A 13,857-nucleotide genomic window follows, 5' to 3' on the forward strand; every position below is an offset into this window, starting at 1 on the left:
TATATATATATATATATATATATATATATATATATATAGGCATGAGTATAGAGATGAATAGAAGGAACTGCTTTCTAAAAAGAGCTAACTTACTGGGTACAGTGATGCATTCATGGAACTTTCTGGGCCAGGTTTTACTGGCTATGCTGTGAGGCACTGGGCCTGTGGTAAAGTGGTAATTAAATTATCCCACTTATTTCTTTTTTTTTTTTTTTTTCTTTTCCTTCAGAAGAAACTCTTCCCGTTTTTCCCAGCGTTTTTCAAGTTGCAGCTTTCCTCAGTCCTCCTATCTCAGTTGTAAATGCAACTGTCTTCTCTCTGCGAAGCAGATGGCATTGCTTGCTATCTTAGTGAGAAAAGAATTACCAGAAGGCATGAGCTCTTTCATCTCCTCACCTCTGATCCCACATTTATTATCATTGACCTTACCTCCTGCTCCTCCATCTCAGCGGAAAGATATCCCACTTTTTCTCCAAATGTGAAATGGAAGCTTAGAGTTATCATTTTGCCTTAAAGTCTTTATCAATTTTTTGTTCTGAAATTCTGTTCACCGAGTTCCATGTATATACTTATAAACAAGATGTCCTATGTATAATATACTCCCACTAGATATCACATTCGTGAACTTCCAACCAACATTTAATAATTTTCTTTATGCAACAACCATATATTTCTACCACACTGGGAATCGTAATTGGCATTGGAAAATCTCAAGGTGAGTAGCCTCGGGAATGTAGATTACAAAACTAGAAATATAAATAGATTATGCATTAATTGTAATAATGCAGATTTCACAGTAAAACGGACTTTAATGGACTGCTCTTCCCATTTGTTCTTGAGTAACATATTTTCTTTGTCCCTTAAGGTTATTTGAATTGAGTTTCTGTGGTTTGGAGAAAAAAAATACTGATTATTAATAGGCTCCAGGATGTCTAACTCAGTAGACAGTGGGGGAAATCCCAGGACAGCTTTGTGGAAAAAGTCACGTGTGCACTGAGCTTAAGAAATCGGTAAGAATTAGGCATTAGCTGGAGGAAGTGAGGGGATAAAGTGGGTTAGAAGAGGTAGTCAGGGCAGAATAAACAGCATAAGCAAAGGTTTTGCAAGAAGGTACAGCATAGTGTGCATGTAAGAAAATGTCAGTTGGTGTTCCTGGAGAGTGCAGCACAGCAGATTAAAAGACTGGAAAAATAACAGGAATGAGGGAATGAAGCATGTCAATAAGCCATACGTCTTTAGGCAGAGAGGAGTTAAGCAGAGGAGTCACATGACCAGGTTTCTCTATGAAGGATAGATATGAAGAGGACAAGTCTTGCCATGTAACATCTTTAATCTCAAACCCACTTTCTGATTGTCAGTCCCCCCCCACCGCAAGCTTCTCATTTCTCCATTATTCATTTTTTTTTTTGAAAAAAGAGAGCATTTGTTGTTCACTGTTGTTTAAAGATGTTGACATTTATTTCTCCTCCCCCTCAACATCTCACATAAGTATTTAAAACCATATTCAACATTTTTTTTTTTTGTAATTGGAAGAAGAGACTTAAACTTGGGATGAGGGGAAAGGCTGAAAAGGAAAAAAAAGTAAAACAGGAAAGAGAAAAGGACCCTTGTTACCCAACAGTTCCTTTGAATTGATTTTGAATCCCATTTTGAGAGTGAAAGATGTAACCAGAGTGATGGTACTTGGGTAGAAGACATTTTATCCAAGATGATTGAGGCCAGCAGTTACTTAGTCAAAAAGTTTTCTAATACATGGAATGATAATCTTAAAATAAGTGCATTTATCTTATAATTTTGGTTTAACCTATCTTAGTCCCTTTGGTGTTTCCGTAAAGGAATACCTGAGGCTGAGTAATTTATAAACAAAAAGAATTTATTTGGTTCATGATTCTGGTGGCTGGAAAGTTAAGATTGGGCATCTATCTGCATCTTGTGATGGCCTCAGGCTTCTTCCACTCATGGTGGAAGATCAAGGAGAGCCAGTGTGTGCAAAGATCACATGATAAGAGAGAGGAGGCAAGCGGGTAGGAGAGCTGCCAGGCACTTAAACAGTGTTCAACTTTTATTTTAGATTCAGGGGGTAAGTATACAAGTTTGCTACATAGGTGTACAGTTTTTCAAAACATAGCCCCTCTTTCCCATCCACCTCGAGTAGTCCCCAGTGTCTGCTGTTGCCATCTTTATGTACGTGAGTACCCAATGATTAGCCCCCACTTATAAGTGAGAAGATATGGTGTTTGGTTTTGTGTTTCTGCATTAGTTCACTTAGGATAAAGACCTCTAGCTGCAAAAAACATGATTTTATTCTTTTTTATGCCAAGTATTATTCCATGGTATGTACATACCATATATATATATATATATACACACACACAATATATATATATATAATATATATATAATATATATATATTTATGATGGGGTCTTGCTCTGTCACCCAGGCTGGAGTGTAGTGGTGTGATCTTGGCTCACTGCAACTTCTGCCTCCCAGGTTCAAGCAATTCTCCTGCCTCAGCCTCCCGAGTAGCTGAGATGATAGGCACCCGCCACCATGCCCAGCTAATTTTAGTATTTTTAGTAGAGACAGGGTTTCACCGTCTGGCCAGGCTTGTCTCAAACTTCTGACCTCGTGATCCACTTGCCTCAGCTGCCCAAAGTGCTAGGATTACAGGCGTGAGCCACTGTGCCCAGCCTATGTACCATATTTTCTTTTTCCAATCCACTATTGACAGGCCCCTAGGTTGATTCCATGTCTTTGCTATGGTGAATAGTGCTGTGAAGAACATAGGAATCCAAGCAATTTTTAACAACCAACTATCATAGGAACTATTAGTAATAGAGTAAGAAATCACTCCTGAGGGAGAGCGTTAATCTATTCTTGAAGGATTTGTCTCCATGACTCACATGCTGCTCATTAGGCTCCATCTTCAACTTTAAGGGGTAAAATTTCAACTGAGGTTTGGAGGAGACAAACATCCAGACCATAGAAAACCTAAATAAACATGTTTTAAATAAAAATTTGTTAATATTTTGATTTAGAGCCAAGAACAAATTAGCCACACTGATTAGAATTCTTCTTCCTTGTATCAGTGTGCCCAGGATGTGGGAGACGGAGTCAAATATTTTGGAGCTTTAGGATTTAATGACTGCCCTCCTGAATTTGTGACTTGTGTGAGTCTATAGTCTCTTTATTTTTCTCAATTTCTCCTATATGGAATGGTACTTTTTCCCCCATGCTTGTACCCCCTTTGTTTCTTGGAAGTAACTAACTTGTTTTTGGCTTTACAGACTTATAGGTGGAAAGGACTTGCCTTTGTCTCAGATGAGACTTCGAATGTTGGACTTTAGCATTAATGCTAGAATTACTTAAGACTTTGGAGGATTATTGGGAAGGCATGATTTCATTTTGAAATTTGAGAAGGACATGAGATTGAGAGGGGACAGGAGTGGAATAATATAGTGTGGATGTCTGTCCCCATCCAATGTAGTCACAAATATTGGAGGTGGGTCTGGGTGGAAATTGATTGGATCAAGGGGTGCATTTCCCAGGAATGGTTAAGCTCTATCCACTTTGGTACTATTCTTATGATTGTGAATGAGCTCTCATGTGATATGTTCCTTTAAAAGTGTTTAACCCTCTTCCCTTGCTCTCTTGCTCCTGCTCTGGCCATGTGATGAACCTACTCCCCCTTCGCTCTCCACCATGACTGTAAGTTTTCTGAGGCCTCTCTAGTAGCTGAGCAGAGGCCAACATCATGCTTCCTGTACAGCCTACAGAACCTTGACCTAATTAAACCTTCTTTCTGTCTAAAATATCCAGTTTCGGGTATTTATTGATAACAATGCAAGAACTGACTAATAACCAAAAAAATCTCCAGAGTGGATAGATTCACATCCAAATTCTACCAGACATATGAAGAAAAGCTGGTACCAATTCTACTGAAACTATTCCAAAAAACTAATATGGAGGGACTCCACTCTAACTCATTCTATGAAGCCAGTATCACCCTGATACCAAAACCTGGCAAAGACACAATGAAAAAAGAAAACTACAGGCCAATATCCCTAATTAACATAGAGGTAAAAATCCTCCACAAAATCCCAGCAAATAGAATCCAACTGCACATCAAAAAGTTAATTCACCGTGATTAAGTAGGCTTAATTACTGGGATCGAAGGTTAGTTCAACATATACAAATCAATAAGTGTCATTCATCACATAAAGAGAATTTAAAACAAAAACCATATGATAATCTCAAAAGATGTGGAAAAAACTTTCAGTAAACTCTAATATCCCTTCATAATAAGAACCTTCAACAAAGTAGGCATTGAAGGAATATATTTCAAAATAATAAGAGCCATCTATGACAAACTCCATGAGAAGTGGAATAAGACATGGATTCCCACTCTCACTGCTCTTATTCAATATGATACTGGAAGTCCTAGCTAGAAAAATCAGGAAAGAGAAAGAAATAAGTCACACTGTCCCTCTTAGCTAACAATATGATTTTATACCTGGAAAATTAAAAACCTACAAACTCCACCAAAACGCTCTTGGAACTGATGAATAATTTCAATAAGATTTCAGAATACAAAATCAGTGTACAAAAAATAGTATCATTTCTATATACCAATAATGTTAAAGCTGAGAGCTAAATCAAGAAGGCAATCTCATTTACAATGGCCATAAAAAAATAAAATACCTAGGAATACATCTAACCAAGAAGGTGAAAGATCTCTACAAGGAGAACTACAGAACACTGCTGAAAGAAATCATAGATGATATAAACAAATGAGAAAACATTCCATGCTCATGGATTGGAAGAACCAATATTGTTAATATAGCTATAGTGCCCAAGGCAATCTACAGATTCAGTGCTATTTCTTTCAAGCTACCAATGTTATTTTTTACAGAATTAGAAAAGAGTATTCTTAGTTTCATATGGAGCCAAAAAGATCCTGAATAGCCAAATTAATCCTTAGCAAAAAGAACAAAGCTGAAGGCATCACATTTCCTGGCTTTAGACTATACCATAAGGCTACAGTAGCCAGAGCATTGTGGTACTTGTACAAAAACAGACACATGGACCAATGGAACAGAATACAGAACCAAGAATTAAAGTCACACACCTACAGCCATCTGATCTTTGACAAAATTGGCGAAAATAAGCAGTGAGGAAAGGACTCCCTATTCAATAAACATTACTGGGCTAGCTGGCTAGCCACATGCAGAAAAAAAAAAATTGAACCCCTACTCTTAACCATGTACAAAAATTAACTGATGACGAACTAAAGATTTAAATGTGAAGCTTCAAACTATCAGAATTCTAAAAGAAAACTTAGGAAACATCACTCTAGCCATTGGCCTTGAGAAAGAATTGATGACTAAGTCCTTAAAAGCAACTGCAACAAAAATAAAAATTGTCAAATGTGATCTAATCAAGCTAAAGAGCTTCTGTACAATGAAATAATTAACAGAGTAAACAGACAACCTACAGAATAGGTGAAAATATTCCTTAACTATGCATACTACAAAAGTCTTTCACAATCTCTAAGAAACTCAAACATTTAAACAAACAAAACACAACTGCATTAAAAAGGGGGCAGAAGATATGAACAAACACTTATCAAAAGAAGACATACAAGTGGCCAACAAAAATGAAAAAATGCTTAATATCACTAGTCATTGGAGAAATGTATATCAGAACTACAATGTAATGCCATCTCATACCAGTCAGAATGGCTATTATTAAAAGTCAAAAAACAACAGATGCTAATGAAGCTATGGAGAAGAGGGAAGACTTATACACCGTTGATGGGAATGTAAATTAGTTCAGCCGCTGTGGAAAGCAGTTTGGAGCTTACTCAAAGTACTCAAAAGGGAACTACCATTCAACACAGCAATCTTATTACTGAGTATATATCAAAAAGAAAATATGCTGCTATCACAGAATACAACACATTGGGTAAATTATAGGAATAGAAATTTATTTGGCTCATGGTTCTAGAGGCTGGGAAGTGCAAGAGCATGGCACTGGCATCTGGTGAGGGCCTTTATGCTGCAACATATTGTTACAGAAGTTGGAATGGCAAGAGAGGGCAATGCAGCAACAGTTGTGAAGGCAAGACTAATTGTGTTCAGGACTATCACAATAGGGGAAAGAGATCTCAGTATTGAACAAGTGAGAATTATAGCCAATGAACACGGTGGTTGTCAATAAAAAATTACTAAGAGGAGACATTGTCTTAGGGAATTCTTGTTAAATGGCCTAACAGGATTCCTGCTGAATGCTATCAAGATGAGCCATCAAGGTTGATGAGATATCAAGAGTAGGGAGTGAGAAATTGTGATTGGATATTGAGGGTAATTAGACATCAAGGATGGGGGATTCTAAAGAGACTTAGTAAAAGTTTTGTTGAAACTACATTTTACAAGGAAATACAAAGATGACCCTAGGAGAAGGTTCAGTAGCCTGACTAAAGTTTGGTCAAACAAAGAATCTTTGCATGGATTAAAAAAAAATACAGTAAGTGAAACAGATAAAAATCTCTGCATTTACATAGCATAAATTCTGATGGGGGAGAAATTACAGTGTGCATGCCCATCCCCAGTGCTCTGGATTGGCCTAAAACTCAGTGGCATTATGAAGGCTGTAAATACGGAAGCCTCAGGATCATTCAGGTTTAGTATCTTTGATATGGTTATTGACAAAGCATGTTCTTGTGGTAGAACAGGCAGTTTTTCCAAGTTGCTTTGTGGGGAGAAGGTGTCGTTGAAGGGGAGTCCAAGCCAGAGAAAAGGAACACGTGAGGTGCAACATAATGACTTTAGCTGACTTACTAGTTTGTGGGTACATTTTAAAAAATAAGAGCTTTGAGGTAGAAGATGAGGCTCTGCTCCTATCACTTGGGAGACTATGGAAACAGTAGACATTTGGGATATATTTTCTGCCTTGATTGACAGCATCACCATCTACTGTGTCCCTCAAGCAAAATATATATATATATATATATTAATGTCTTTTTCATCTCTTCTCTCTCCCTAGCCCTCTGTATTCAATATGACTACCTGAGATCTCCATATCCTCAATTTCTTTTCAATGTATCTTTTCCTTTCCATCTATACATCCAGTATAGATTATGATGATTAATGAGATTATTATGATCTCTTGCCTTGACTCCGCAGTAGCTGTTTGGTAGCTTCATTTGCTTTCTACAGATCTTAGTACCACCTTTGATTCATTATTTATACTGTTTTCTGACTTATCTTTTAAAAATAAAAATTGGATTATGTCACACTTCTGCTTATCATTGTTCCAGATTTAAACTGTGTAGATTGGCTTACAAAATACTTCAGGATGTAACTCTGTTGTACTTTTCAAAGCTCTATTCTGAGCACTCCCCATAGCATGCCCTTTCCTACTTGTGGCTGGCTTTCATATTGCCTAAATATTTTCTAAATATCCTCTTTATCTGCGTATACTTTTTTTTACAATTTGAAGTTTCTTCCCCATCATTCTATCTAACTCCAACTCATGATTTAATATTTTCCCTAACATAATTTCTCCTCTGATACCTTCTTTAAAATCTTTACATCTCAAAGCCAAAGATGGGACTCTCTCTTTTACCCCCAAGTCAATTCTTTTTTACGTATCTGTATTATAGCACTGATCACACTGACTTACAGTTATTTCCTCCCAAGCCTATCTCCACTACTATTCCTGATATTAAGTAATATGAAAAGGCTTGGGGAATGCTTCAAAATGTTGATATCTTCCTCTTAGTCTCTCAGGAAGAAATGTTTCTTCTTGTGCTTTCTCATTTTCTGCCTATGCATTATCAGTCTTGAGTGTTTGGATGTTCCAACTTCCCTTGGAAGCAAAACAAGATCAAACCCAGCAGGAGCTTCCTGGTTGGTGAACACATCGATCTGATGTATTCAGGGGGTCATGCACCCAGACAGCATGTGGAAATTGGACGCCCATCCCGCATCCCCTTAACTTGTCCTATGTATATCTTCCACCTGGCTGTTCCTGAGTTGTATCTTTACAATACATCAGTAAGAAAAGTTTTTCCATTTAAAGTTGACAGCAAGTTGAGAAAGCAAGCCTGCTTTGCTCAAGATGATCACGCTGGGTTTCTTGCCTCATGAAGACAACTTTTGTTTCCAGTCAAGATGGAGTAGCAGAGACCTGATTTACCCCTGTCTTGTCTGTTTGTGCTGCTACAACAAAATATCTAAGACTGGGTAATTTACAAAGAACAGGAATTTATTTCTTACAGTTTTGAAGACTTGGAAGTCTAAGATTAAGTCACTGACATCTGGTGTCTGATGAGAACCTTCTTGCTGCATCCTACATGGCAGAGGAACTGAAGAGCAGTTTAGCAACCTTGCCTAATACTACATGAAGGCTCTTTAACCAGAGAGCAGCGCTCATAGTCTAATCACCTCTTAAAGGGTCTGACTCTATTATATTGGCAAAACTTGTATTTTGGAGGGGACACACTTCAAAGCATATCATCCTCCCCCATGTAAAACAACTAAACAATTGAACCAAATCTAGGAAGAAATGACATATTCAAGACAACAACACTAGGCAACTAAGGACTGTGATCCCTGAGAGATGAGAAACAAATAAGAATTTTTTTGTTTGTTTTCTGTGGGAACATCGATCTGAGAAAAACCAGCTCACCATTGCAGAGAAACGCAAATCTACCCACAGCCACCCCAACTCTTTGAGAAGAAAATGGAACCTAAGAAAATCCACCAGAGCCTAAGAAAAACATTAAAAGGTGAAAAAAAGAACTTCACTTTCCTGGAGGTCGTGTGGCGGACCCTTCAGAATGTATAGTGTGGCACCGTGGAGAGCAGAGGACACAAAGCCAAAGGTATCACAAAGGTGGGCCCAGAAGGGTATGTACAAAGTGGTGGCAAGGAAATGTTGAGGCTCCTATGAGTTTCTGGGTACAAAAGAATTTTAAATAACAAAAATTTTGTATAAGAGCTACTAGGTACCAGTATTCCATTAAATGGAATTTTATACAAGAGGTACTATGTACTAGTATTCCATTAAATGTTTGGGAGAATCAAGAGTAAAATTTTTTTTTAAGTGATCACATCCAGCTGCACCCCTGCCCCCAAATCCCCAGGTGACTGGGGCCTTCTGCAGTGCCCCCACATGTGCCTTTGTGTCATCCGGGCCCAGAGCCGATCTGCTTGGAAAAATATTATCACTATCTTATCTTCCTCATTCGATACTTCTGACCTTGTACTAAAGATGGCAACGGAAGTCCCAACTGTGTCCACATCTAAACCTTTGTTTCAGGGAGATTTGTGTTAATCCAGTTATAACTGTACTATGAACTCTGTCTCGGAGAGCACTAGTCTTTAAAGATTACTTGTACAAAGAACATTATTTATTATTGTGTTTGAGATCTCTGTAAATTTGGTTGTCAGCTATATAGTGTTTTGAGGTTCTTTAACATAGGAGAAATGTGTAACGTTCTAATTTATCAACACCCTACTGATAGCCAAGTAGATGCTATGTTGTCATGTTGATGTATTCAAAACATTCAGAGTCATGCAGACCTTTACACTGCTCTGCAAAATAGCTATCAGAGCTTCTTGTATTTGCCAGTGCTTTCACAGTGATACATAGATAGCAGTGGATATCAAGGTCCAAGGAAGGACAGTTAGAGTGCTCTGAGACATACTTTATTGTTTTTGTTCACACCTTAACTCACCCATCAGACATTTGTTTCAGGTCCCATACTGTATTTTCAGGAATATTATTACTATGGATCAAGTTATTATAATCAAGCATAGACACACACACAGAGAGCTGGTGCATATATTTCCACTGTCCTCCTGAAGAGCCTCAGTTTGATGCATATTATTTCACACTTAAAACATTTAACATCACTAAACTGAAAACAGAAGAAGCAGGGGAGGGAACAGAAGGTGACAAATGAAGAGAAGGAGGGAGAGTGGGAAGACAGTGTGTAGCAGGAGGAGGCAAGGCATATGGGAAAGCAGGGATATGTCAAGTTCATAGAAAATAGCAAGCCAATGTCTGATTGACGACATGCAGTAGTGTTTCTCATGGTGCTTCAACTTGAGGGATGCTGTTGAGTGAGAAAGGCAGCTGTCTCTCCGTGGCAAAGAGCCCTATATCTACCTACAGTAGCCACTGATATAAAATCACTGACCTGTACATGTCCTCCAGAAGACTGGAGCACGATGCTGACGTTCTTGCATGTTATCATTTCTATTTACATTTCGGAGAAAATTACATCTTTTCTGGCCCAGGTTCTCTGATGGGCAGATTCATTCACCTGTAGTTTCCAGAAGCTTCCTGATTATAATCACTGTGGTGAACATCATGATTTAACATTTTCCCTAATATAACTAATATAATATTCTCATACTCAACTGATAGTAAAACAGTTCAGAGAGCAAAGATCTCACCCAGTGCTCACATTTTTAGCACTCTTAGTGGACTTGATGCCTTTTGAATGGCAGACCATATAGTTGTGTGCAATGGAAAGAGGGCTTTGAAATGACACAGACCTGAATAGTAATTCTGGTTTGGAAATAATATGATCTTGAGAAAATTACTTAATTTTTGTGTGTCTTCATATACTCCACCAGACTGCTGTAAAGACCAACGAAATAAGGATGTACTGTCATTAAACCTGGCATAGCAAGTCCTGTAAATGGATGTTACTTGTTTCTTTTATTTACCTTTGCTGCCCACCATGCGGAAATCTCAACTTGGACATAAACTTAATTCCTAAGATTCTGACTTGCCTAGACATAAGTGAAGACTTAGGCAGCCTCTGCCAGGCATCATAATCGGTGGTGGTGACACCTTAGGCAGGAAGCTGATTGAGTGGTAGTAGTGGTTTCAGTGATGTGATGAATTTCAGAAGTAGCTATCACAAGGAAGGGAGAAAGTGAAAGGGTTAATATATAAAAAATAAAACTGTGTTGCTAGAAATGGGCAGGCATTATCTGTAGGCTAAAAGGAGTTGTAGGAAATTCTTAATCCAGTCTGGAGTTGTAGTGTCAGGCAGAAGAAATATTGTTTTGTACTATTTATTACAGACCTGTTTTTATCAATCCTAGGTTAAAGCAATCTGGGAGACTCTTCCTGAATAACAAAAGTATTGACCCTGGTCAGTTTTGCCCATCTGCTGCCTTACCCCCAACATGATTGCATATGGACTACTAATGACCTAACATCATAAAAGTCTGAAAGAATACCAAAAGCTTTCCAAATTTCCTGTTGGTTTCCTATTCCAGAAAACATGCCATAACCTTGATCAGAAAATATTTTCTAAGTATGTGGATGGCCTGTTATTGTGTGGCTGGGGCGCTTAGGAATTACTAAGGTTTTGGAGTAAGAAATTCTTAATGTGATCCTAGGATGACACTTCTGAATTCTCTTTGAAAAGTGAAGTCATAGGAAAGCAGGCCTTGAATGATAGACAAGATTTGAGTGAAGAGAGAGAAATGGGCAGATCATTCTTGAGTAGAGAAATGAACAAACTCCTGCCAGTGAAGATGACTATGACCTACTCAAAATTTAAACACCAGGCAGTGAGATTTCAGCCGGAAGTGAAAGAGGCCAAAGGAATCTCTATGAGATTTCAGCGCTAACAAATTTTCAGCCTCCTATTCTTCATGCAGTTAAGCAATATGTGTTTTTGAATGCTAAACAACTTCCTTTATATTTGCATCCCCCAAAACAAGCAGTTCAGTATGAAGACTATTTTCTGTCAATCCTCCCTCATGTAAAAAGTCTGAAGACCTTAGATGTTATTATGGACTCTGTAACCTCTTATTTGTTCTTTGTTAATAACAGAATTTGTGAATTACTGAGAATCCTTTTTGAGACTGTATATTAGAATGCCCTGGTTGAAAAAAAGGGGCTTGACAGGTTTCTGCTTTCATCTAATAATTATTTGTTTATTTTTTGTGCTTGACACCACTTTGAAGGCATTGATGAACAGCCAAAACAGCACCTTGCAAGGATGGTGAGATATCAATTACTTTTAATTACTCCCCAGCTCTCTCCCTTAATTACCTATGTTAGCTGGAATTTATTGCAAAGTAATAATCGTGATGTTTTACATTTACATAGCCCCTTTCTCCAAGGAGTTGAAAGCATTTTACAGATATTACCTCACTATTATTATGAAAATTAAACATTTTGAAAACACTTCCATGAATAAGAAAATTATAAAGTAGCTATGTTCACATTTTTCAGATGGAACATTTTCTAAAGATAGTTCACAGTAAGTCAAATTTGAGAAACCCTTACAATAACCTTCTCCCTTCTATGTTTTACATGTTTTAGTATACATGGTTCCCATGTTTGCTTACTAATTACAATACTTTCTCAAATATAAAATGAAAATATCACAAAATAATAATAATCCCACCAGGAGTGCAATACCTTAAAATTTAAGTAATGGACCTTAATAAAAGAGACCAATACACTAAAATTTAAGTAATGGACCTTAATAAAGGGGACCAATACCCTAAAATTTAAGTAATGGACCTTACCTTTTTTTTTGTAAGTAAGAAATCCTTGCATAGTAGCAAAATATTTTGAAAATGCCAAAAAGGTAGTAATTACATTTTTAAGTCCATTGATTGGAATATATGTAATTAGAAAATTGACTATGAATTATGCTAGAATATTTGTAATTTCACCCATTATCCTAAAAAATACTATTAGATAAGTGAGGGTAGGCTCTAATCAACTTCATTCTATAAATACAAGACTATTATTCACGCCGTCTACATTCGACATGCTTATATTCCTATTGCTTCAGACCTTGTAACCCTGTTGCTTCTCAGAGGCCAGTTTCCCAACATTAGAAAAAACTGGCCTGTTTTAGAGCTAATGTTTTCAGAAATCGTTGTTCATATACAACATAACTATGCTGAACTCAAAAGGAGGAATAGAACATCATTCAGCATTAAAGGACCTCCTCAATGGTTAGTGACTACCCTTCAGGGTTAAAACTACTTATACATTAAAACAATGAAATTTACATGCTTGAGAGGTTTTCTTTCCCCTTATCTTGTCTGTTAGAATTAATAAGCTAGAAGCATTCCGCTCAGAATAGGGGCTTGATTGTATGTCTTTTGCTAAGGATCTGAGACGTGAGGAGACTGCAGTTTGAGGCTCTTACAGAGTAAGCACCTTTTGGATCTGAAACTGCTTTGCATTGTTTTCCTCTCTATTTCTAATTGTTTGTATCTAAATACATCCTATTGTTTATAAAGATGCACTATAACTTATAAGGTTTTGATGTACAGGCTAAAGATGGTAATGAAATCTAAGTGCTTGGTGTCTAATTTTTGTTATTTGAGTGGTAAATTATGGCACACAAGATAAAAAAGCATTAGGATTGTTTGTTGAGTGGTCTTCACTTTGTCGTTGTTGTGGATAATCCTAGAAAAACAAGCCAAGTCTGGAGAAAGGCAATGGAATTTTGATTATGAGGCATTTATTCTTAATTCTAGTTTAGGTTTTACCTTACGTTGCTTTGACATACAATTAGAATGACCATACACAACAAAAACAAATTTGTGTGGCATCTTTCTCTTAAGGAAATTAAGAGGTAGAATGCGGTATTTTGTTTATTGGGTAGGATATTGAGAAGGAAATCCTAAATCAGTGATTGCCTCTGAATCAGTTACTTGATTATATGAATTATCTCTATGACTTCCCCACTTATAGAATGAGGTTAATTATAGCTACCCTCACTTATAGGATATTTTAGGAGAATGGATGGAATAATAAATATCCCAGTTTGTCTAGCGTGAAGTATTGAAAATAC

Source organism: Cebus imitator, unplaced genomic scaffold (genome assembly GCF_001604975.1).
Source record: "Cebus imitator isolate Cc_AM_T3 unplaced genomic scaffold, Cebus_imitator-1.0 Scaffold188, whole genome shotgun sequence".
NCBI classification, from domain to species: Eukaryota; Metazoa; Chordata; class Mammalia; order Primates; family Cebidae; genus Cebus; species Cebus imitator.